We start from the raw sequence: 26,722 nt of genomic DNA on the forward strand, positions 1-26,722 counted from the left end.
ACTGAGACGAGTGAAGCCGGTCCAGGAGCCGACGACTACAGGCCACAGCCATGGTACCAGTTCAATGCTGGGACGAGTGAAGCCGGTCCAGGAGCCGACGACTACAGGCCACAGCCACAGAGTTACTTCAGCACTGAGGCAAGTGCTGATACTTGCAGGCCACAGCTGTGGTCAGTTCAGTGCAAACCCCACGGGGTAGAGAGCTGAATACTGGCTCGTCCTCCTTCCCCCTCAGTCTTTATCATATTTCGCATTTTTGTGCTGTATCGTATCCAGAGAAACAATTATTTTGTTCACCTTTCCACTTGGGCACTGGAAATGACCTTAAACTATCTTGAACTTGTAATTGATGTGAAATATATATGTTTCCCTTGTGAATCCTACCTCGCTGATGTTATGTGCCTACAAGAAAACCTTTCATTGTATTTGTGGATATGACAATAAACTTGACGTTGATAATGGGCTATGAACTGAAAGTGACATCTGAAACTTTTCCAGAGAAATGTGTAAAAAGGTGCCTCATGGATGAGCGACGATGGAGAACGACAGGTCTGTGACCCGGAGAGGATCTCGCCAGGTCGAGGTTGATCCAGAGTGGGGAATGTCTGAACAGACTTAGTGAGTTTTGAAAGATGTAAAACTGCTGAAAGAGTTGTGGAACCAATGAGTTAATAGAACCATTGACACATAGAAAACCTACAGCACAATACAGGCCCTTCAGCCCACAACGCTGTGCTGATCATGTACTTACTTTAGAAATGACCTAGGGTTACCCATAGCCCTCTATTTTTCTAAGCTCCATGTACCTATCCAGGAGTCTCTTAAAAGACCCTATCGTATCTGCCTCCACCACTGTCGCTGGCAGCCCATTCCACGCACTCACCACTCTCTGTGTAAAAAACCTACCCCTGACATCTCCTCTGTACCTGCTTCCAAGCACCTTAAAACTGTGCCCTTTCGTGTTAGCCACTTCAGCCCTGGGAAAAAGCCTCTCATGCGATCAATGCCTCTCATCATCTTGTACTCTCTATCAGGTCACCTCTCATCCTCTGTCGCTCCAAGGAGAAAAGGCCGATTTCACTCAACCTATTCTCGTAAGGCATGCTCCCCAATCCAGGCAACATCCTTGTAAATCTCCTCTGCACCCTTTCTATGGTTTCCACGTCCTTCCTGTAGTGAGGTGACCGGAAATGAGCACAGTACTCCAAGTGGGGTCTGACCAGGGTCCTATGCAGCTGCAACATTACCTCTCAGCTCTTAAACTCAATCCCATGATTGATGAAGGACAATGCACCGTATGCCTTCTTAACCACAGAGTCAACCTGCGCAGCAGCTTTGAGTGTCCTACGGACTCGGACCCCAAGATCCCTCTGATCCTCCACACTGCCAAAAGTTTTACCATTAAAATTACTATTAACATTAATAAAGTCTTACCAAAATGCCATCATATTTGACCTACAAAAATGAACCACCTCACACTTATCTCGGTCGAACGCCATCTGCCACTTCTCAGCCCAGTTTTGCATCCTATCGATGCCTGCTGTAACCTCTGACAGCCCTCCACACTATCCACAACACCTCCAACCTTTGTGTCATCAGCAAATTTACTAACTCATCTCTCTACTTCGTCTTCCAGGTCACTTATAAAAATGCCGAAGAGCAGGGGTCCCAGAACAGATCCCTGAGCCACACCACTGGTCACTGACCTCCATGCAGAATATGACCCGTCTACAAGCACTCTTTGCCTTCTGTGGGCAAGCCAATTCTGGATCACAAAGCAATGTCCCCTTGGATCCCATGCCTCCTTACTTTCTCAATAAGCCTGGCATGGAGAACCTTGTCAAATGCCTTGCTGAAATCCATATACACTACATCTACTGCTCTTCCTTCACCAACGGGTTTAGTCACATCTTCAAAAAATTCAATCAAGTTCGTAAGGCACGACCTGCCTTTGACAAAGCCGTGCTGACTATTCCTGATCATATTATACCTCTCCAAATGTTCATAAATCCTGCCTCTCAGGATCTTTTCCATCAACTTAACAAATTACTCACTGTTCTCTAATTTCCTGGGCTATCTCTACTCCCTTTCTTGAATAAGGGAACAACATCCGCAACCCTCCAATCCTTCGGAACCTCTCCCGTCCCCATTGATGACACAAAGATCATTGCCAGAGACTCAACAATCTCCTCCCTTGCCTCCCACAGTCATCTGGTCCCAGTGATTTATCTAACTCGATGCTTTCCAAAAGCTCCAGCACATCTTCTTTCTTAATGTCTATATACTAAAACTTTTCTGTCCACTGTAAGTCATCCCTACAATCACTAAGGTCCTTTTCTGTAGTGAAAACTGAAGTAAAGTAATTCATTAATTACCTCTGCCATTTCCTCCGGTTCCATACACACTTTTCCACTGTCACACTTGAGTGGTCCTATTCTCTTACGTCTTATCCTCTTGCTCTTCACATATTTGTAGAATGCCTTGGGGTTTTCCTTAATCCTGTCCGCCAAGGCCTTTTTGTGGCCCCTGCTGGCTCTCCTAATTAATCTCCTTCCTGCTAGCCTTATAATCTTCTAGATCTCTGTCATTACCTAGTATTTTCCAACCTTTTGGAGGCTTTTCTTTTCTTCTTGACTAGATTTACAACTAACTTTGTACGCCGCTGTTCCTGTACCCTACCATCCTTTCCCTGTCTCATTGGAACGTACCTATGAAGAACCCCACACAAATATCCCCTGAACATTTGCTACATTTCTTCTGTACATTTCCCTGAGAACATCTGTTCCCATTTTAAGCTTCCAAGTTCCTGCCCGATGATCTCATATTTCCCCTTACTCCAATTAAAGACATTGCTAACTTGTCTCTTCCTATCCCTCTCCAATGCTAAGGTAAAGGAGGTAGAATTGTGATCACTAACTGCAAAATGCTCTCCCACTGAGAGACCTGACACGTGACCAGGTTCATTTCCCAACACCAGGTCAAGGACAGCCTCTCCTCTTGTAGGCTTATCTACATATTGTGTCGATGATGTTTAATGATGTTTGTTATGGGACAGGGTGGTGAACCTTGGAGTTTTTTGAAGGAACAGGAACACTGGAATGGGCAAAGTTGTCTGTGGTGTGGTCTGTCCTCTGATGTCCTCTTGGTTGATCTGTTAACAGTTGCATTGGTGGTTCAGTGGTAGAATTCTCACCTGCCACGCGGGAGACCTGGGTTCGATTCCCAGCCAATGCAGTTCAATGTGCAATCTGTATCTCTTTTGTGTTTGGTGTTTTGTGCATCTCCTTACAGTGGTCAGTGCCCTGGGTTCAATTCCTGCTGCCGTCTTTGTACGTTCTCCATGTGAAATATATAATACCTTCTCTAAATATATAATACCTTCCCTAAATACATAATACCTACTCTGACTTTATATGTTATACTTTCACATGTTTCTTTCAGGGTCAGTGAGGGGTGACATGCTAATCTGGCACTGGAAGTGTTTCAGGTCTTGCGGCCTGTCCCCAGCACATCCCCAGACTGTGTTGCTCGTTGCTGACAACGATGCTTTTCACTGTAAGTTTCGACGTATGTGTGACAAATAATAAATCTCATATTTAATCTTTAATGTTTAATTTAGAGATACAGCATGGTAACATGGAGAGATTAAGGACAGAACTAGACCACTGTCCTACACAGTGGAGATTGTGTCTGATATCATCTGGAGATGACACATTGATCAATTGAGGAGAGCAGAGTCGAAGTTGGAGAGGAAAGGTGGCTGTTCCTGTCAGAACCACTTCCTGCAGCCTCAGAGTCAACTTCTGCCACCACCACGGAGGAGTCACCAGAACCTGACATCGTTTCACAAAACTCACCTGCCGAGCAGGACAGGTGTTAACCCACAAGTAGGAAATCCTGCATAGCAATGAAATCTTTACACCTGAATGGAGAATTTAAAGTTTGCAATGCTGTGGGAGTCTGTACATAGCAGTTGTATTGTATTGGATACTGGGTCTCTAGTTGATGTGTTCGTTCTCCATTGAGTTGGAGTTTATAACTAAACAGGGAGGAGTGTTGTGTGTTTGCAATTTCATGGAAACATAGAAACATAGAAAATCTACAGTACAATACAGGCCCTTCGGCCCACAATACTGTGCTGAACATGTACTTACTTCAGATATTACCTGTGGTTACCCATAGCCCTCTATGTTTCTAACCTCCATGTACCTATCCAGGAGCCTCTAAAAAGACCCTATCGTATCCGCCTCCACCACCACCGCTGCCGGCAGCCCATTCCACACACTCACAACTCTCTGTGTAAAAAACATACCCGGATATTTCCTCTGTACCTGCTTCCAAGCACCTTAAAACTGTGCCCTCTTGTGTAAACCATTTCAGCCCTGGGGAAAAACCTCTGACTATCCACACGATCAATGCCTCTCATCTTATACACCTCTATCAGGTCACCCCTCATCCTCTGTCGCTCCAAGGACTGTTCACTCAACCTATTCTCATAAAGTATGCTCCCCAATCCAGGCAACATCCTTGTAAATCTCCTCTGCATCCCTTTCTACAGTTTCCACATCCTTCCTGTAGTGAGGCAACCAGAACTGAGCACAGTACTCCAAGTGGGGTCTGACCAGGGTCCTATATATCTGTAACATTACCTCTCGGCTCCTAAACTCAATCCTGATGAAGGCCAATACACTGTATGTCTTTTTAAACACAGAGTCAACCTACGTAGCAGCTTTGAGTGTCCTTTGGACTTGGACCCCAAGATCCCTCTGATCCTCCACACTGCCAAATGTCTTAACATTAATACTATATTCTGCCATCATATTTGACCTACCAAAATAATCCACCTCACATTTATCTGCCTTGAACTCCATCTGCGACTTCTCAGTACAGTTTTTCATCCTGTCAATGTCCCGCTGTAACATCTGACAGCCCTCCACACTATCCATGACACCCCCAACCTTTGTGTCATCAGCATATTTACCAACCCATCCCTCCACTTCCTCATCCAGGTCATTTATAAAAATCACAAAGAGTAAGGGTCCCAGAACAGATCCCAGAGGTACACTACCGGTCACCAACTTCCATGCAGAATATGACCCTCCTACAACTACTCTTTGCCTTCTGTGGGCAAGCCAGTTCTGGATCCACAATGTGCCCTTGTATCCAATGTCTCCTTACTTTCTCAATAAACCTTGCATGGGGTACCTTATCAAACGCCTTGCTGAAATCCATATACACTACATCTACTGATCTACCTTCATCAATGTGTTTAGTCACATCCATAAAAAATTCACTCAGGCTCGTAAGGCACGACCTGCCTTTGCCAAATCCATGCTGACTATTCCTAGTCAAATTATGCCTCTCCAAATGTTCATAAATCTTGCCTCTCAGGAGCTTTTCCATCAACTTTCCAACCACTGAAGTAAGACTCACTGGTCTATAATTTCCTGGGCTATCTCTACTTACTTTCTTAAATAAGGGAACAACATCTGCAACCCTCCAATCCTCCGGAACCTCTCCCATCCCCATTGATGATGCAAAGATCATTGCCAGAGGCTCAGCAATCTCTTCCCTCACCTCCCACAGTAGTCGGGGTACATCTCATCTGGTCCCAGAGACTTACTCAACATGATGCTTTCCAAAAGCTCCAGCACATCCTCTTTCTTAATGTTGTGACGAGAATACACATAAATTAAGATGTTTGCTGGCCTGGGCTAGCACCAGTGGCATCAGCAGTTGGTCTGCCACCTGTCCTCAGGGGAGGGAGAGATAAGGAACAATGAAGCAGCATTTGGAGATGTTAATGAAGGAGCCATCAGTCTGGGTATTGTCAAGAGCGGCTCCCCCTTTGAACCCTGAACTGTTTGAAGTGATGGACCGGCGATCTGGAGACGTGTAATGAAGGGACGGGAGAGAGAGCTGTCTAGAATGGCTCCCCCTTTGAACCCTGAACTGTTTGAAGTGATGGACAGGCGATACCCCAGCAGGGGGATCAAAAAGGACAGGTTCGCTAAGGCAGGAGACAAACGACACCCGAGGTAACGAGACCCTGGAAGCGGTGCGCCTCTCACAAGTCGGTGGGAAGCTCTTGGACGGCTGATCGGGGGATCAGCCTTAAACGCACAGGGTGGAAAGGTACGATCAGCGGGAACCCAGTGTGTGTCCACCCTTGCTTGGGTGCCGAGTTCACTGCAGAGGATCGACCGCATCTGGAGGAGGGGTCACAGTCGGTGACCTCAGGTGATATCACAAAGGAAGCTGCTTGTGAGCAAATATCGCCGGTCTGTGAGTGGAAGCTGTTCTGAATGATCAGTCGTTCTCGTTCTCTCTCTCCCTCCCCCCACGTTGTCCATCGCCATGGCAACGATTACTGCGAACTGAACTAAATTGGACTGAACTTTGTGTCACTTTGAAATTAGTCATTTACCCCTAGACAACGATAGAGCTTGATTGATCCTGTTATCTTAATTCTGTGCACATGTGTGTTTATCATTGCTGAACTGTTGCATTTATTATCCTTTCGATTACTGTGTTGCTTGTTTCTTTAATAAAACTTTCTTAGATCTAGTAATCCAGACTCCAACTGAGTGATCCATTTCTGCTGGTTTGGCAACCCAGTTACGGGGTACATAACAATGTCTATATGCTCAAGCTTTTCAATCCGCTGTAAGTCATCCCTACAATCGCCAAACTCCTTTTCCGTAGTGAATACTGAAGCAAAGTATTCATTAAGAGTCTCTGCTACCTCCTCCAGTTCCATACACAATTTTCCACTGTCACAGTATTCTCTCATGTCTTAACCTCTTGCTCTTCACATACTTGTAGAATGCCTTGGGGTTTTCCTTAATCCAGTCCGCTCCTTCTGGCTCTCCTAATTTCATTCTTAAACTCCTTTCTGCTCGCCTTATAATCTTTTAGATCTCTATCATTATCTAGTTTTTTGAACCTGAATTTCAATAATGTTTTAGTAATCTTGTCATATTGTTTGATGAAGCATTCTTGTTCATTTAAATAATTAGTTACGGATTATATGTAAAATTACGTGAGTTTCATATGTCATCACACTATCATGTGATACAGGTGAACCTCGCTTAAAGTAAACACCAAGTTAGACCCACATTTTCGCATTTCCCAGTCTTCCTTTGAACTAGTTTAATGTTTTGAAGTTACAAAGCATACCATTTCCGGTTCTGAACATTGGTGGTTACTTACCAGGCTGTGATACAACGAGCCAGGATTCTCTCCACTGTGCATTTTGTCAAAGTTTTTTGGTGACATGACAAAGCTGCACAAACTTCTAAGAAAGGAGAGATGCCATTGTGTCTTCTTAGTGCTCGGTCTTACGTACTGGTCCCAGGGCAGATCCTCTGATGTGATAACGGAAAGAGATTTAAAGTTACTGACCCTCCCCAGCTCTGATCTCCCAATGACGACCCCCAGCTTCCATCTCGTGTAATCAATCATCAGCTCTTTGATTTTGCTGACGTTGAGTGAGAGGTTGTTGTTGTTGCACCATTCAGCCAGATTTTCAATCTCCCTCCTGAGTGCCGGTTTGTCACTGTGGGAAAAGGAGTTGACGTTTTCCCAAATAAAAATCTGGACTGGCATCTCATTATTCCAGGATGCAGATGCCACTGATGTGATAGATAGTCACCATCTGTGAAAATTGTGTCGGTTATGTGCAGACACTCCTGTACCGAGTGTCACTTGCCAGTTCAGCACTGAGGCAAGTGCTGATTCGTGCAGACCACAGCTGTGGGCAGTTCAGTGCTAACCCCATGGGGTAGTGAGCTGATCACTGGCTCGTCCTCCTTCCCCCTCAGCCTTTATCATATTCGTCCCGACACGCCACGGCGGCCTGTCGTTCCACCTGGTGGTGAGGGAGGTCCCCAGTGGACGTCCCTTTACGAGGGGGTTCTTTCCATGCACCTGGGGGGTCTGGGGTGGAGGCTGCTGCATAGAGCGGTGCCCTGCAACATGTCCTTCAGTTTGTACACGGATATCCCACCTGCACGTCACTTCTGTGGGCTGGAGGTGACTGTATACTATATGTACATGGAGTGTGTGAGGCTGCAGCCCCTTTTGCGTATCTGTGTGGGCTGCTTCTCACCTTCTGGTTGCATTTTAGCCTCACCACATTTATATACGGTCATTCAGTAAGGAGGGGGGCACGGAGGGATGAGGATGTCCTTGTCAACTTGCTCCTGGGGCTGGCGAAATCAGCCACCCGAGGGTCTTGGAAACGGGTGGTGAGTGGATCTGCCCGGGTAGATTGCCTAGCAATGTTTAGGGGGTATGTTTGTGCCCGGGTAAATATTGTGAAGGAACAGGCGTTATCCACGGCGACCATAGAGGGGTTCCGTGACCATTGGGTTCCACGTGGGGTTATTGCCATCATTGACAGAGATAGAAACATTTTAGTTTACTGTGTATTGTCTATTTGTTATGTAGTAATCATGTTAGTCCCTGTTTTGCATATAAATCACTGAATTTGTAATAAAGATATTTTGTAGATAATAAAGCCTTTATCATATTTTGTTTTTTTGTGCATCAGATCCAGAATAACAATTCTTCCACTTGTGCACTGGAAATGACCTTAAACTATCTTGAACTTGTAATTGATGTGAAATATATATGTTTCTCTGGTGAATCCTACCTTGCCGATTTTATGTGCCTGCAAGATTGTTTGTGAATATGACAATAAACTCGACGTTGATAATGGGCTATGAACTGAAAGTGACATCTGGAAATTTTGAAGAGAAATGTGTAAAAAGGAACACTGGAATGGGCAAAGTTGTGTGTGGTGTGGTCTGTCCTCTGATGTACTTAGTTTGGTTGATCTGTTAACAGTTGCATTGGTGGTTCAGTGGTAGAATTCTCGCCTGCCACGCGGGAGACCTGGGTTCGATTCCCAGCCAATGCAGTTAAATGCTTTGAGTGTTCAATACTCAGTGTTCAGTCTTCATCTCTTTACAGTCTTTGTACGTTCTCCCTGTGAAATATAATACCTTCTCTTTACAACTATGTCATACTCTGACTTTGTATGTTATACTTTCACACGTTCCTTTTAGGGTTAGTGAGGGTGACATGCTATTCTGGCAGTGTCCTGTACGGTCCTGGTGACTTATCCAACTTGATGCTTTCCAAAAGCTCCAGCACATCCTCTTCCTTAATATCTACATGCTCAAGCTTTTCAGTCCACTGCAAGTCATCCCTACAATCACCAATATCCTTTTCCGTAGTGAATACTGAAGCAAAGTACTCATTAAGTTTCTCTGCTATCTCCTCCAGTTCCATACACACTTTTCCACTGTCACTCTTGATTGGTCCTATTATCTCACATCTTATCCTCTTGCTGTTCACATACTTGTAGAATGCCTTGGGGTTTTCCTTAATCTTGTCCGCCCAGGCCTTTTTGTGGCCCCTTCGGCCTCTCCTAATTTCATTCTTAAGCTCCTTCCTGCTAGCATTATAATCTTCTAGATCTCTATCATTACCTAGTTTTTTGAACCTTTCGTAAACTTTTCTTTTCTTCTTGACGAGATTTACAACAGCCTTTGTATACCACAGTTCCTGCAGCCTACCATCCTTTCCCTGTATCATTGGAATGTACCTATTCAGAACTCCATGTAAATATCCTCTGAATATCCAAAACATTGTTCCGTACATTTCCCTGAGAACATCTGTTCCCAATTTATGCTCCCAAGGTCCTGCCCAATAGCCTCATATTTCCCCTTACTCCAATTAAATGTTTTCCTAACTTGTCTGTTCCCATCCTTCTCCAATGCTATGGTATAGGAGATAGAATTGTGATCACTATCTGCAAAATGCTCTCCCACTGAGAGACCTGACACCTGACCAGGTTCATTTCCCAATACCAGATCAAGTACAGCCTCTCCCAGGGGTGGTGCTAAGGTGGTACTAACTGGTGCTATAACACCAGCAGAAATTACAGTAGCACCACCATAGCACCACCAAGAAATTAACTGAAATTTGTCCACTCTACACTTCTCCTTATTCGTTCGTTGTCAATGTCTTGCCGTTGCTGCCTTCAGATCAGTTAAGCTGATCTAAGGTCACTTAAGGTGGTGATGTCACTCACTCTCACTCACGCGAGAGATTGTTAGTATACATCCAGGCGCAGATACGTGAACTCGCGAGTCTAACGGATGCGACACACACACACACACACACACACATTGTGCTTTTACAAGCTAGCGTGGGCCTGGCACGTGTATTATTTTGGCTGGCGTGAAAAATGGTTTCGAGTTTTAGTGAGAAAATGACCTCATCCAGAGGAATCAGTGGTGTCTCAGCCTGAGCCTGTCTTAATTGAAAGTGACATGCAGAAAGAAATAAGTGGGGATGAGGACGACAACAGTTCATCGAGGGAGTGTGAGGGCGAAGTAGAGGAACACGAAATGGAACGGGATTCGGAAGAGATCGTGGATGAAGCTGCTCCAAGTTCTAGTGGGAATACTGTTAGCGATGTTAGCCAGCAGCCTGAGGAAGGATCCCGTCGGCCAGCATTGAAAACGTACCCTTCACTGCTTACAACAGTTTGGCAATCAGCAAAGGAGTTTTATTCGTGGCTGGTTTGACTGGCTGGGATATTCGATCACAAAGATACTGCGTTCTGCTTCGCATGCAGGCATTTCCCGTGTGGAGGACATGGGTTCCATTCTGAGTCTACCTTCACTGTCACCGGTTACCACAACTGGCGGAAAGCTACAACAGCTTTCAAAACCCACCATGTAAGTGCAGCTCATAAGTTTGCGATGGAGGCATGGGCTGAATTCAGATTGAGAAACAAAACGGTTCAAGATTGGGAAATATGCTTGACAAAGGACATGCAAAGATTGTCCAAGAAAATCGTGAGTCTATGAGAGCACTGGTTGAGTCTCTGCCAAGGCATTCCCCAGCGAGGACACCGGGAGGATAATGGATCTGGCAATAGGGGAATCTTTGTTGAGTTGCTCAGTGTAATTGGACATTTTGATAAGACTGTAGCTAAAAAAAATAGAGGACAATCCTGGAAATGCAAAAAAAAAACACCCATCACGGTATCCAAAATGAAATTATGGGTATTATGGCAGATATGGTTAGACGTCAAATCAGTGCAGAAGTTGAGGAGGCTGGACGTTTTGCCATCATGACGGATGAAAGTAAAAACTTGAGTAAAAGGGAGCAAATATCAGTGGTGGTGCGGTATTTGAATAACAAAACAGTGCGTGAAGAATTCTTGCACTTCACTCCAGCAGAAGGGTTGGATGCAGAGTCACTTCTTAAACGCATTGAACAGACGCTCGCCCAGCGTGTTATTGATCAGAACACGTGTATAGGTCAGTGTTATGACCGGGTGGCAGTGATGCCCGGGTGCGATGACGGGGTACAAGAGAGGTTCAGGAAAGAGGTCCCGCAGGCATTATATATACACTGCCATGCTCACAGACTTAATCCTGTTTTAGTGGATGTTGTGAGCAATGTACAACACGCGGGTGGGTGAGTATTTTGACACTGTGCAGCTGCTTTACAACTTCTTTTCAAACTCTGTTACCCACGATCTTTTCATAAGGAAACAGAGAGAACTGGAATCAACTGCACAGCCCGTGGAGTTGAAGAAATTGTCAGAAACACGCTGGGCATGGCAGTAAACAGTTTTGTGGGCTATAAGGAAATCACTCCCTGCCATTCTAGCTACGCTACAGGATATTATGGGTCAACCAAATGCACGGAAGAAAACGGAGGCCAGAGCTCTAAATGGACTGATTGACGAGCAGTTTGCTTTACCTCTCACTCTGTTTGAGGATTTATTCCGAGTCACCAAGTTCATGTCAGACCAGCTCCAATCTCCCAGTTTGGAGCTTTCATCCGCTGTGGACTTGGCTCAGTCTGTTATCGATGCACTCTCAGCAAAACGGGGAGAGGAATCATGGAGTGAAATTCAGGCAAGAGCTCGGGACCTGTGCATCAAGGCCGGTGTACAGAGCAGACCACATGAAAGGAGACGGGCCCAGCCACTCCGCCGCCTACATGATTTTGTTGTTGAGGCCCAAACTGAACGCACACCTGTCACATCCTCTGATGACCTTCGCAACCACTGTTTGTATTCAGTAATCGACAGACTTTTGACTGAAATGAAAAGATGGTTCTTAATTGGGTGTTCTGACTGGAGTCTCAGCATTGAGTCCCAAACACAAGTTCTTCCCAGAGAAGAATTGTCTTTGGCCAATGGCCCAATACTATGGAGTGACTGAAGTGAACCTGACTGCAGAGCTACATCAGGTTCGGCGTCTGCTGGAAACAAAACAAAAGCAAGGACAGGCAGTGAATGACACAGTGGAATTTCTATCTCCAATGAGACCCGACCGCGATGCATTGATAGATTTATACAAACTAATCTGCATATCACTGACTCTACCTCATGCAAATGGAGTTTCTCTTGCTCAGACGCCTGATAAACTGCTAAGGAACAGCAGCGGCGATGCTCGGAACAGCAATTGGCTCTGTTGGCCATAAACAGCCAGAGAACCAAAGCACTTGACATCCAGAAAATCATTGGTACTTTCGCCACCAATCACAACAACAGACGGACTGTGCTTTTCTGAAAACATCAATGGAGAGTGCAGTTGCTCTTTTTTAAAATTTGGGACAAAACTAATGCTGATTATTACTATCATTTTGTGATAGATACCCCATAGTCCTTATGTTTCCTGCAAATCCTAAAATATTACATTTACTGCTATTAAGCCTACTGGTTTTGCCTTAGACTTCCAAGCGGTGATTCTGTTGATTTTTGTTGTAAATTCAGTAGCCGAATTAATTGAGGTATTGCATGGTCAGAGTACGATTTGTCCAACTCCTGGTAAAGCCTTGCATCTGTTGTTTGCCTTATTTGACTTTAATAACGGTGTATCTTTTGGCCTTGTCTGTCTGTGTAATGCGAATAGTAGCGGATATTGTGGGTTAGTGTTGTGTTTTTCAGTTGGAAAGCACGCATTTGATGCTGATCACGGGATTGGTGCGTGATTCACATTGTGCGCTATGGGTCGGGTGCTTTGTTGGTTTGTTTGTTTGTAGGCTCTGTGTAGCCTGGGTTGTCTCCAAAGCTGTTGACACTGTCACAGTTCACTTCTATATTAGATCTACCAATTGCTGTTGCTTGTGAATCAACAGAGGCGTTTATAGTAGGCACATAATGCTTGAAACTGACTTTTGGACGCCATGCGTCTGGCCTTGCAAATACATGTTACCATACAGCACATCCTTCAGCACCATCACTGTGTAATTCAGCCCCACTGCAGCACCAGCAAGAGAAAATCTCTGGCGCCGCCACAGGCCTCTCCTCTTGCAGGCTTATGTACATATTATGTCAATGATGTTTAATGATGTTTGTTATGGGACAAGGTGGTGAACCTTGGAGTTTTTTAAAGAAACAGGATCACTGGAATGGGCAAAGTTGTGTGTGGTGTGGTCTGACCTCTCATGTACATAATTTGGTTGATTTGTTAACAGTTGCATTGGTGGTTCAGTGGTAGAATTCTCGCCTGCCACGCGGGAGACCTGGGTTCGATTCCCAGCCAATGCAGTTCAGTGCTTAGGGTGCGGTAGTGTAATGTAGTGTTCAGTGTACATCTCTTTACAGTGACCAGTGTCTTTGGTCCCATTCCTGCTGCTGTTCTCACTGTGAAATATAATACCTTCTCTTTACAACTATTCCATACTCTGACTTTGTATGTTATACTTTCACACGTTCCTTTCAGGGTCAGTGAGGGTGACATGCTAATCTGGCACAGGAAGTGTTTCAACTCTCGCGGCCTGTCCCCAGCACATCCCCAGACTGTGTTGCTCGTTGCTGCAAACGATGCTTTCCACTGTATGTTTTGATTTATGTCTGACAAATAAAGCTCATATTTAATCTTTAATGTTTAATTTAGATATATAGAATGGTAACATGGAGAGATTAAGGACAGAACTAGACCACTGTCCTACACAGTGGAGATTGCGTCTGATATCATCTGGAGATGACACATTGATCAGTTGTGGAGAGCAGAGTCGAAGTTGGAGAGGAAAGGTGGCTGTTCCTGTCAGAACTACTTCCTGCAGCCTCAGAGTCAACTTCTGCCACCACCACGGAGGAGTCACCAGAACCTGACATCGTTTCACAAAACTCACCTGCCGAGCAGAAAAGACATCAATAGACAATAGGTGCAGGAGTAGGCTATTCGGCCCTTCGAGCCAGCACCACCATTCACTGTGATCATGGCTGATCATCCACAATCAATACCCCATTCCTGCGTTCTCCCCATATCCCTCGACTCCGCTATCATTAAGCGCTCTATCTAACTCTCACTGGAAGCATCCAGAGAATCGGCTTCCACTGCCTTCTGAGGCAGAGCATTCCACAGATCCACAACCCTCTGGGTGAAAAAGGTTTTCCTCAACTCTGTTCTAAATGGCCTACCCCTTATTCTTAAACTGTGGCCTCTGGTTCTAGACTCACCCAACATCGGGAACATGCTTCCTGCCTCTAGCGTGTGCAATCCCTTAATAATCTTATATGTTTCATTCAGATTCCCTCTCATCCTTCTAAATTCCAGTGTATACAAGCCCAGTTGCTCCAATCTTTCGACATATGACAGTCCCGCCATCCCGGGAATAACCCAGTGAACCTACGCTGCACTCCCCCAATAGCAAGAATGTCCTTCCTCAAATTTGGAGACCAAAACTGTACACAATACTCCACGTGTGGTCTCACTAGGGCCCTGTACAGCTGCAGAAGGACCTCTTTGCTCTTATACTCAATTCCCCTTGTTATGAAGGCCAGCATGCCATTAGCTTTCTTCACTGCCTGCTGTACTTGCATGCTTGCTTTCAGTGACTGATGTACAAGAACACCTAGATCTTGTTGTGCTTCCCCTTTTCCTAACTTGACTCCATTTAGATAATAATCTGCCTTCCTGTTCTTACCACCAAAGTGGATAACCTCACATTTATTCACATTAAACTGCATCTGCCAGGCATCTGCCCACTCACCAAACCCGTCCAAGTCACCCTGCATTCTCATAACATCCTCCTCACATTTCACACTGCCACCCAGCTTTGTGTCATCTGCAAATTTGCTAATGTTACTTTTAATCCTTTCATCTAAATCATTAATATATATTGTAAACAGCTGCAGTCCCAGCACTGAACCCTGCGGTACCCCACTGGTCACCGCCTGCCATTCCGAAAGGGACCCGTTAATTGCTACTCTTTGTTTCCTGTCTGCCAACCAATTTTCAATCCATGTCAGTACTCTATCCCCAATACCATGTGCCTTAATTTTGCCCACTAATCTCCTATGTGGGAGCTTATCAAAGGCTTTCTGAAAGTCCAGGTACACTACATCCACTGGCTCTTCCTTGTCCATTTTCATAGTTACATCCTCAAAAAATTCCAGAAGATTAGTCAAGCATGATTTCCCACATCAGTAAGGAATCTTCCATAGCAATGAAATCTTTACACCTGAATGGAGAATTTAAAGTTTACTATGCTGTGGGTGTCTGTACATAGCAGTGGTATTGAATACTGAGTCTATAAATGATGCATTCTCTATTGAGTTGGATTTTATAGCTAAACAGGGAGGAGTGTTGTGTGTTTGCTATTTCATTGAAACATGGAAACATAGAAAACCTACAGCACAATACAGGCCCTTCGGCCCACAATGCTGTGCTGAACATATACTTACTTTAGATATTACTTAGGGTTACCCACAGCCCTCTATTTCTCTAAGCTCCATGTAACTATCCAGGAGCCTCTTAAAAGACCCTATCGTATCTGCTTCCACCACCGTTGCCTGCAGGCCATTCCATGCACTCACCACTCTCTGCGTAAAAAACTTACCCCCGACATCTCCTCTGTACCTGCTTCCAAACACCTTAAAACTGTGCCCTCTCGTGCTAACCATTTCAGCCCTGGGAAAAAAGCCTCTGACTATACACACGATCAATGCCTCTCATCTTATACAACTCTATCAGGTTACCTCTCATCCTCCACTGCTCCATGGAGAAAAGGCCGAGTTCACTCAACCTATTCTCATGAGGCATGCTCCCCAATCCAGGCAACATCCTTGTAAATCTCCTCTGCACCCTTTCTATAGTTTCTACATTCTTCCTGTTGTGAGGTGACCAGAACTGAGCACAATACTCCAAATGGGATCTGACCAGGGTCCTATATTGTCATAAGGTGGTGGCTGGGAACGGACCCAAGTGCAAGACACAGACGCTGAAGTACTAGGGACAGGACTCAGATACAGGGCAAGGGCTAGGACATGGACACAAAAACCAGGAACCTGGAACAGGACTGGACAAGAGAGCTAGGAGCCCTGGCTTGGACTCCGAGCCAGAGACTGGACAAGGACCCAGAACCTGGGTCTTGCCTCTGGCTCGGACCCCAGAACTAGGCAAGGACATGATTTGGCTGGCAGGCAGGACGAGGCTGGAGTCTTCAGACTTGAGGAGAGGCTTGAGACCAGAGACTTGGGGCGAGGCTTGAGGCTTGGGGTCTTGAAGCTCCTCCTGGGCAGGGCGCGGTACTCCTGGGCAGGATGCGGATCTCCACCTGACGGAGGCGAGGGACAGGAAGGGACAGAATCCACTGCAGGGTAACAGCAATCTGGCCTGACTTACCCGACGGCGGCAAGGGACATGAAGGGACAGAATCCACTGCAGGGTTACTGCAATCTGGCCTGGCTTACCCAATGGAGGCAAGGGACAGGAAGGGAGCTAGGTTCAGGGTGGATCCAAGACAAGACTTCAGGCGAGACGAGGCGAGAGTTATCAGCAAGACAAGGCAAGGCTTCAGGCAATGCAAGGCGAGACAAGAACTTCAGGCGAGGCGAGAGTTACTGGCAAGACAAGGCAAGGCTTCAGGCAATGCAAGGCGAGACAAGAACTTCAGGCGAAGCGAGAGTTACCGGCAAGACAAGGCAAGGCTTCAGGCGAGGAAACAGAAGGCAGAGGTTAGGAGTAAGGACAAGAACAATCCAGCAGCCATGCCCTGGTCTCTGAAGGTATTTATGCAGCCAGCTCCAATGAACATCAGCTGCCTCAATTGCTGCTCAACAGGAACAGAAACAGGGTAGACAGGAAAACCTAGAGCAAGGGTCGATGGACCAGACCGTGAATCGGAATGTGGACTACACAGACTGGACCATGACATATATAGATGCAACATTACCTCTCGGCTCTTGAACTCAATCCCACGGTCGATGAAGGCCAATCCACCGTATGCCTTCTTAACCACAGAGTCAACCTGCACAGCAGCTTTGAGTGTCCCATGGGCTCAGACCCCAAGATCCCTCTGATCTTCCACACTGCCAAGAGTCTTACCATTAATACTATAATCTGCCATCATACTTCACCAACCAAAATGAACCACCTTACACTTATCTGTGTTGAATTCCATCTGCCACTTCTCAGCCCAGTTTTGCATCTCATCGATGTCCCACTGTAACCTCTGACAGCCCTCCACACTATCCACAACACCCCAACCTTTGTGTCATCAGCAGACTTACTAACCTACCCCTCCACTTCCTCATCCAGGTCATTTATAAAATCACAAGAGAAGGAGTCCCAGAACAGATCCCTGAGGCACACCACTGGTCACCGAACTCTGTGCAGAATATGACCCATCTACAACCACTCTTTGCCTTCTGTGAGCAAGCCAGTTCTGGATCCACAAAGCAATGTCCCCTGTATCCCATGCCTCCTGACTTTCTCAATAAGCCTGGCATGGGGTACCTTACCAATACCTTGCTGAAAATCATATACACTATATCTACTGATCTACCTTCATCAATCTGTTTAGTCACATCCTCAAAAAATTAAATCAGGCTCATGAGGCACGACCTGCCTTTGACAAAGCCATGCTGACTATTCCTAATCTCATTATGCCTCCTCAAATGTTCATAAATCCTGCCTCTCAGGATCTTTTCCATCAATTTACCAACCACTGAAGTAAGACTCACTCGCCTATAATTTCCTGGGCTATCTCTACTCCCTTTCTTGAATAATGGAACAACATCTGCAAACCTCCAATCTTCAGGAACCTCTCCTGTCCCGATTAATGATGCAAGGATCATTGCCAGAGGCTCAGCAATCTTTTCCCTTGCCTCCCACAGTAGCCTGGGGTATATCTCATCTGGTCCCGGAGACTTATCCCACTTGATGCTTTCCAAAAGCTCCAGCACATCCTCTTTCTTAATATCTACATGCTCAAGCTTTTCAGTCTGCTGCAAGTCATCCCTACAATCACCAAGACCCTTTTCCTTAGTGAATACTGAAGTAAAGTATTCATTAAGTACCTCCGCCATCTCCTCCAGTTCCAGACACACTTTTCCACTCTCACACCTGATTGGTCCTATTCTCTCACATCTTATTCGCTTAGCTGTAGAATGCCTTGGGGTTTTCTTTAAACCTGTCCGCCAAGGCCTTCTCATGGCCCCTTCTGGCTCTCTAATTTCATTCTTAAACTCCTTCCTGCTAGCCTTATAATCTTCTAGATCTTGATCATTACCTAGTTTTTTGAACCTTTCGTAAGCTTTTCCTTTCTTCTTGATTAGATTTACAACAGCCTTTGTACACCACCGTTCCTGTAGCCTACCATCCTTTCCCTGTCTCATTGGAATGTACCTATTCAGAACTCCAGGCAAATATCCTCTGAACATCTGAAACATTGTTCCGTACATTTGCCTGAGAACATCTGTTCCCAATTTATGCTTCCAAGATCCTGCCCAATAGCCTCATATTTCCCCTTACTCCAATTAAACATTTTCCTAATTTGTCTGTTCCTATCCCTCTCCAATGCTATGGTAAAGGAAATAGAATTGTGATCACTATCTCCAAAATGCTCTCCCACTGAGAGACCTGACACGTGACCAGGTTCATTTCCCAACACTAGATCAAGTACAGCCTCTCCTCTTGCAGGCTTATGTACATATTGTGTCAATAATGTTTAATGATGTTTGTTATGGGACAAGGTGGTGAACCTTGGAGTTTTTTGAACGAACAGGAACACTGGAATGGGCAAAGTTGTGTGTGGTGTGGTCTGTTCTCTGATGTACTAAACTTGGTTGATTTGTTAACAGTTGCATTGGTGGTTCAGTGGTAGAATTCTCACCTGCCACGCGGGAGACCTGGGTTCGATTCCCAGCCAATGCAGTTCAATGTGTGTGGTAGTGTAATGTGCATCTCTTTAGTGTTCAGTGTGCATCTCTTTACTGTGTCAGTGACCTTGGTCCCATTCCTGCTCCTGCTGCTGTCTTTGTACATTCTCCCTGTGAAATATAATGCCTTCTCTTTACAACTATTCCATACTCTGACTTTGTATGTTATACTTTCACATGTTCCTTTCAGGGTCAGTGAGGGTGACATGCTAATCTGGCACTGGAAGTGTTTCAGGTCTTGCGGCCTGTCCCCAGCACATCCCCAGACTGTGTTGCTCGTTGCTGCCAACGATGCTTTTCACTGTAAGTTTCGACGTATGTGTGACAAATAAAGCTCATATATAATCTTTCATGTTTAATTTAGAGATACAGCATGGTAACATGGAGAGATTAAGGACAGAACTAGACCACTGTCCTACACAGTGGAGATTGTGTCTGATATCATCTGGAGATGACATATTGATCAGTTGTGGAGAGCAGAGTCGAAGTTGGAGAGGGAAGGTGGCTGTTCCTGTCAGAACCACTTCCTGCAGCCTCAGAGTCAACTTCTGCCACCACCACGGAGGAGTCACCAGAACCTGACATCGTTTCACAAAACTCACCTGCCGAGCAGAACAGGTGTTAACCCACAAGTAGGAAATCCTGCATAGCAATGAAATCTTTACACCTGAATGGAGAATTGAAAGTTTACTATGCTGTGGGTGTCTGTATATAGCAGTTGTATTGTATTGTATATTGGGTCTGTAGTTGATGCGTTCTCCATTGAGTTGGAGTTTACAGCTAAAAAGGGAGGAGTGTTGTGTGTTTGCAATTTCATAGAAACATAGAGAACCTTCAGCAGAATACAGCGAGCCAGGATTCTCTCTACTGTGCATTTTGTCAAAGTTTTTTGGTGACATGTCAAATCTGCAGAAACTTCTAAGAAAGGAGAGATGCCATTGTGTCTTCTTAGTGCTCGGTCTTACGTACTGGTCCCAGGGCAGATCCTCTGATGTGATAACGCAAAGAGATTTAAAGTTACTGACCCTCCCCAGCTCTGATCTCCCAATGACGACCCCCAGCTTCCATCTCGTGTAATCAATCATCAGCTCTTTGATTTTGCTGACGTTGAGTGAGAGGTTGTTGTTGTTGCACCATTCAGCCAGATTTTCAATCTCCCTCCTGAGTGCCGGCTTGTCACTGTGGGAAAAGGAGTTGACGTTTTCCCAAATAAAAATCTGGACTGGCATCTCATTATTCCAGGATGCAGATGCCACTGGTGTGATAGATAGTCACCATCTGTGAAAATTGTGTCGGTTATGTGCAGACACTCCTGTACCGAGTGTCACTTGCCAGTTCAGCACTGAGGCAAGTGCTGATTCGTGCAGACCACAGCTGTGGGCAGTTCAGTGCTAACCCCACGGGGTAGTGAGCTGAACACTGGCTCGTCCTCCCTCCCCCTCAGCCTTTATCATATTCGTCCCGACACGCCACGGCGGCCTGTCGTTCCACCTGGTGGTGAGGGAGGTCCCCAGTGGACGTCCCTTTATGAGGGGGTTCTTCCCATGCACCTGGGGGGTCTGGGGTGGAGGCTGCTGCATAGAATGGTGCCCTGCAATACGTTCTGCAGTTTGTACATGGATATCCCACCTGCACGTCACTTCTGCGGGCTGGAGGTGACCGTGTACCAGAGGTACATGGAGTGTGTGAGGCTGCAGCCCCTTTTTGCGTATCTGTGTGGGCTGCTTCTCACCTTCTGGTTGCATTTTAGCCCCACCCTATTTGTATATGGTCATTCAGTAAGGAGGGGGGCACGGAGGGATGAGGATGTCCTTGTCAACTTACTCCTGGGGCTGGCGAAATCAGCAACCCGAGGGTCTTGGAAACGGGTGGTGGGTGGATCTGCCCGGGTAGATTGCCTAGCAATGTTTAGGGGGTATGTTCGTGCCCGGGTAAATATTGTGAAGGAACACGCGTTATCCACGGCGACCATAGAGGGGTTCCGTGACCATTGGGCTCCACGGGGAGTTATTTCCATTATTGATAGAGATGGAAACATCTCAGTTTAATGTGTGTTGTCTATTTGTCATGTAGTAATCATGTTAGTCCCTGTTTTGTATATATAGCACAGTTTTTCTAATAAAGATATTTTGTAGATAATAAAGCCTTTATCATATTTTGTTTTTCTGTGCATCAGATCCAGAATAACAATTATTCCACTTGTGTACTGGAAATGACCTTAAACAATCTTGAACTTGTAACTGATGTGAAGTATATATGTTTCTCCTGTGAATCCTACCTCACTCATGTTTTGTGCCTGCAAGAAAATCTTTCATTGTATTTGTGGATATGACAATAAACTCGACGTTGATAATGGGCTATGAACTGAAAGTGACATCTGAACATTTTGAAGAGAAATGTGTGAAAAGGAACACTGGAATGGGCAAAGTTGTTTCTGGTGTGGTCTGTCCTCTGATGTACATAATTTGGTTGATCTGTTAACAGTTGCATTGGTGGTTCAGTGGTAGAATTCTCGCCCGCCATGCGGGAGACCTGGGTTCGATTCCCAGCCAATGCAGTTCAGTGCTCAGGGTGTGGTAGTGCAATGTGCATCTCTTTAGTGTTCAGTGTGCATCTCTTTACTGTGTCAGTGACCTTGGTCCCATTCCTGCTGCTGTCTTTCTACGTTCTCCCCGTGAAATATAATACCTTCTCTTTACAACTATTATATACTCTGACTTTGAATGTTATACTTTCACATGTTCCTTTCAGGGTCAGTGAGGGTGACATGCTAATCTGGCACAGGAAGTGCTTCAACTCTTGCGGCCTGTCCCCAGCACATCCCCAGACTGTGTTGCTCGTTGCTGCCAACGATGCTTTTCACTGTACATTTCGACGTATGTGTGACAAATAAAGCCCATATTTAATCTTTAATCTTTAATTTAGAGATACAGCATGGTAACATGGAGAGATTAAGGACAGAACTAGACCACTGTCCTACACAGTGGAGATTGCGTCTGATATCATCTGGAGATGACACATTGATCAGTTGTGGAGAGCAGAGTCGAAGTTGGAGAGGAAAGGTGGCTGTTCCTGTCAGAACTACTTCCTGCAGCCTCAGAGTCAACTTCTGCCACCACCACGGAGGAGTCACCAGAACCTAACATCGTTTCACAAAACTCACCTGCCGAGCAGAAAAGACATCAATAGACAATAGGTGCAGGAGTAGGCCATTCGGCCCTTCGAGCCAGCACCACCATTCACTGTGATCATGGCTGATCATCCACAATCAATACCCCATTCCTGCGTTCTCCCCATATCCCTCGACTCCGCTATCATTATGCGCTCTAACTAACTCTCACTGGAAGCATCCAGAGAATCGGCTTCCACTGCCTTCTGAGGCAGAGCATTCCACAGATCCACAACTCTCTGGGTGAAAAAGGTTTTCCTCAACTCTGTTCTAAATGGCCTACCCCTTATTCTTAAACTGTGGCCTCTGGTTCTAGACTCCCCCAACATCGGGAACATGTTTCCTGCCTCTAGCGTGTGCAATCCCTTAATAATCTTATATGTTTCAATCAGATGCCCTCTCATCCTTCTAAATTTCAGTGTATACAAGCCCAGTCGTTCCAATCTTTCAACATATGACAGTCTTTCCATCCCAGGAATTAACCTCGTGAATCTGTGCTGCACTCCCTCAATAGCAAGAGTGTTCTTCCTCAAATTTGGAGACCAAAACTGCACACAATCTCACCAGGGCCCTGTACAACTGCAGAAGGATCTCTTTGTTCCTATACTCAACTCCCCTTGTTATGAAGGCCAACATGCCATGAACTTTATTCACTGCCTGCTGTACCTGCATGCTTACTTTTAGTGACTGATGAACAAGGACACCTAGATCTCGTTGTACTTCCCCTTGTCCTAACTTGCAACCACTCAGATAGTAATCTGTCTTCCTGTTCTTGCTACCAAAGTGGATAACCTCACATTTATCTACATTAAACTGCATCTGCCATGCATCTGCCCACTCACCCAACCTGTCCATCTGTTCCCAATTTATGCTTCCAAGGTCCTGCCCAATAGCCTCATATTTCCCCTTACTCCAATTAAACGTTTTCCAACTTGTCTGTTCCTATCCCTCTCCAATGCTATGGTAAAGGAGATAGAATTGTAATCACTATCTGCAAAATGCTCTCCCACTGAGAGACCTGATACTTGATAAGGTTTCTTTCCCAATACTAGATCAAGTACAGCCTCTCCTCTTGTAGGGTTATGTACATATTGTGTCAATAATGTTTAATTATGTTTGTTATGGGACAAGGTGGTGAACCTTGGAGTTTTTTGAAGGAACAGGAACACTGGAATGGGCAAAGTTGTGTGTGGTGTGGTCTGTCCTCTGATGTACTTAGTTTGGTTGATCTGTAACAGTTGCATTGGTGGTTCAGTGGTAGAATTCTCGCCTGCCATGCGGGAGACCTGGGTTCGATTCCCAGCCAATGCAGTTCAGTGCTCAGGGTGTGGTAGTGTAATATGCATCTCTTTAGTGTTCAGTGTGCATCTCTTTACCGTGTCAGTGTCCGGCTGTTGTCTTTGTACGTTCTCCCGGTGAAATATAATACCTTTTCTTTACAACTATTATATACTCTGACTTTGTATGTTATACTTTCACATGTTCCTTTCAGGGTCAGTGAGGGTGACATGCTATTCTGGCACAGGAAGTGTTTCAACTCACGCGGCCTGTCCGCAGCACATCCCCAGACTGTGTCCTGACGAAGGGTCTCGGCCTGAAATGTCGACTGTACCTCTTCCTAGAGATGCTGCCTGGCCTGCTGTGTTCACCAGCAACTTTGATGTGTGTTGCTTGAATTTCCAGCGTCTGCAGAATTCCTCTTCTTTGCCCAGACTGTGTTGCTCGTTGCTGCCAACGATGCTTTTCACTGTACGTTTTGACGTATGTGTGACAAATAAAGCCCATATTTGATCTTTAATCTTTAATTTAGAGATACAGCATGGTAACATGGAGAGATTAAGGACAGAACTAGACCACTGTCCTACACAGTGGAGATTGCGTCTGATATCATCTGGAGATGACACATTGATCAGTTGTGGAGAGCAGAGTTGAAGTTGGAGAGGAAAGGTGGCTGTTCCTGTCAGAACCACTTCCTGCAGCCTCAGAGTCAACTTTTGCCACCACCACGGAGGAGTTACCAGAACCTGACATCGTTTCACAAAACTCACCTGCCGAGCAGGACAGGTGTTAACCCACAAGTAGGAAATCCTGCATAGCAATGAGATCTTTACACCTGAATGGAGAATTGAAAGTTTACTATGCTGTGGGTGTCTGTATATAGCAGTTGTATTGTATTGTATACTGGGTCTGTAGTTGATGCGTTCTCCATTGAGTTGGAGTTTACAGCTAAACAGGGAGGAGTGTTGTGCCTTTGCAATTTCATAGAAACATAGAAAACGTACAGCACAATACAGGCCTTTCGGCCCACAATGTTGTGCTGAACATGTACTTACTTTAGATATTACCTGCGGTTACCCATAGCCCTCTATGTTTCTAACCTCCATGTAACTATCCAGGAGCCTCTAAAAAGACCCTATCCTATCCTCCACCAGCACCGTAGCCGGCAGCACATTCCACACGCTCACCACGCTCTGCGTAAAAAACGTACCCGAATATCTCCTCTGTACCTGCTTCCAAGCTCCTTAAAACTGAGTCCTCTCATGTTAACCATTTCAGCCCTGAGTAAAAGCCTCTGACTATCCACATGATCAATGCCTCACATCTTATACACCTCTATCAGGTCACCTCTCATCCTCCACTACTCCACGGAGAAAGGCCGAGTTCACTCAATCTATTCTCATAAGTCATATTCCCCAATCCAGGCAACATCCTTGTAAATCTCCTCTGCACCCTTCCTGTAGTGAGGCGACCAGAACTGAGCACAGTACTCTAAGTGGGGTCTAACAAGGGCCCTGTACAGCTGTAACATTACCTCTCAGCTCTTGAACTTAATCCCACAATTGATGAAGGCCAATGCACCGTATGCCTTCTTAGCCACAGAGTCAATGTGCACAGCAGCTTTGAATCTCCTATGGACTCAGACCCCAAGTTATCTCTGATCCTCCGCACTCCCAAGAATCTTACCATAAATACTATATTCTACCATCATATTTGACCTGCCAAAATAAACCACCTCACACATATCTGGGTTGAACTCCATCTGCCTTATAGTCTTATAATCTTCTAGATCTCTATCATTACCTAGTTTTTTGAACCTTTCGTAAGCTTTTCTTTTCTTCTTGACTAGATCTACAACAGCCTTTGTACACCACAGTTCCTGTAGCCTACCATCCTTTCCCTGTCTCATTGGAATGTACCTATTTAGAACTCCATGCAAATATCCTCTGAACATCTGAAACATTGTTCCGTACATTTGCCTGAGAACATCTGTTCCCAATTTATGCTTCCAAGGTCCTGTCCAATAGCCTCATATTTCCCCTTACTCCAATTAAATGTTTTCCTAAATTGTCTGTTCCCATCCTTCTCCAATGCTGTGGTAAAGGAGATAGAACTGTCATCACTATCAGCAAAATGCTCTCCCACCGAGAGACCTGATACCTGACCAGGTTCATTTCCCAATACTCGATCAAGTACAGCCTCTCCTCTTGCAGGCTTATGTACATATTGTGTCAATGATGTTTAATGATGTTTGTTATGGGTCAATGTGGTGAACCTTGGAGTTTTTTAAACAAACAGGACCACTGGAATGGGCAAAGTTGTGTGTGGTGTGGTCTGACCTCTCATGTACTTAATTTGGTTGATTTGTTAACAGTTGCATTGGTGGTTCAGTGGTAGAATTCTCGCCTGCCACGCGGGAGACCTGGGTTCGATTCCCAGCCAATGCAGTTCAGTGCTTAGGGTGTGGTAGTGTAATGTGCATCTCTTTAGTGTTCAGTGTGCATCTCTTTACTGTGTCAGTGACCTTGGTCCCATTCCTGCTGCTGTCTTTACACGTTCTCCCTGTGAAATATACTACCTTCTCTTTACAACTATTTCATACTCTGACTTTGAATGTTATACTGTCACACGTTCCTTTCAGGGTCAGTGAGGGTGACATGCTATTCTGGCAGAGGAAGTGTTTCAACTCTCGCGTCCTGTCCCCAGCACATCTTCAGTAGTGTTGCTTGTTGCTGCCAACGATGCTTTTCACTGTATGTTTTGACGTACGTGTGACAAATAAAGCTCATAATCTTTAATGTTTAATTTAGATATATAGAATGGTAACATGGAGAGATTAAGGATAGAACTAGACCACTGTCCTACACAGTGGAGATTGTGTCTGATATCATCTGGAGATGACACATTGATCAGTTGAGGAGAGCAGAGTCGAAGTTGGAGAGGAAAGGTGGCTGTTCCTGTCAGAACCACTTCCTGCAGCCTCAGAGTCAACTTCTGCCACCACCACGGAGGAGTCACCAGAACCTGACATCGTTTCACAAAACTCACCTGCCGAGCAGAACAGACGT

General features: G+C 45.4%; 7 non-coding genes across 7 annotated transcripts; all 7 read left to right on the top strand.

The window, feature by feature from the left end:
- The first annotated feature begins 3,163 nt into the window (after window positions 1-3,163).
- Window positions 3,164-3,234, top strand: trnag-gcc (transfer RNA glycine (anticodon GCC)). The gene has a single exon. It is a non-coding gene; the product is annotated as a tRNA-Gly (tRNA).
- Window positions 3,235-8,852: 5,618 nt separating this feature from the next.
- trnag-gcc (transfer RNA glycine (anticodon GCC)) lies at window positions 8,853-8,923 on the top strand. Its single transcript has one exon. It is a non-coding gene; the product is annotated as a tRNA-Gly (tRNA).
- A 4,594-nt stretch (window positions 8,924-13,517) lies between these two features.
- On the top strand, window positions 13,518-13,588 carry trnag-gcc (transfer RNA glycine (anticodon GCC)). The gene has a single exon. It is a non-coding gene; the product is annotated as a tRNA-Gly (tRNA).
- Window positions 13,589-19,131: 5,543 nt separating this feature from the next.
- Window positions 19,132-19,202, top strand: trnag-gcc (transfer RNA glycine (anticodon GCC)). The gene has a single exon. It is a non-coding gene; the product is annotated as a tRNA-Gly (tRNA).
- A 2,491-nt stretch (window positions 19,203-21,693) lies between these two features.
- trnag-gcc (transfer RNA glycine (anticodon GCC)) lies at window positions 21,694-21,764 on the top strand. The gene has a single exon. It is a non-coding gene; the product is annotated as a tRNA-Gly (tRNA).
- A 1,852-nt stretch (window positions 21,765-23,616) lies between these two features.
- On the top strand, window positions 23,617-23,687 carry trnag-gcc (transfer RNA glycine (anticodon GCC)). The gene has a single exon. It is a non-coding gene; the product is annotated as a tRNA-Gly (tRNA).
- Window positions 23,688-26,030: 2,343 nt separating this feature from the next.
- trnag-gcc (transfer RNA glycine (anticodon GCC)) lies at window positions 26,031-26,101 on the top strand. The gene has a single exon. It is a non-coding gene; the product is annotated as a tRNA-Gly (tRNA).
- The last annotated feature ends 621 nt before the right edge of the window (window positions 26,102-26,722 follow it).

The sequence above is a fragment of the Mobula birostris genome, chromosome 29 (genome assembly GCF_030028105.1).
Source record: "Mobula birostris isolate sMobBir1 chromosome 29, sMobBir1.hap1, whole genome shotgun sequence".
Taxonomy (NCBI): Eukaryota; Metazoa; Chordata; class Chondrichthyes; order Myliobatiformes; family Myliobatidae; genus Mobula; species Mobula birostris.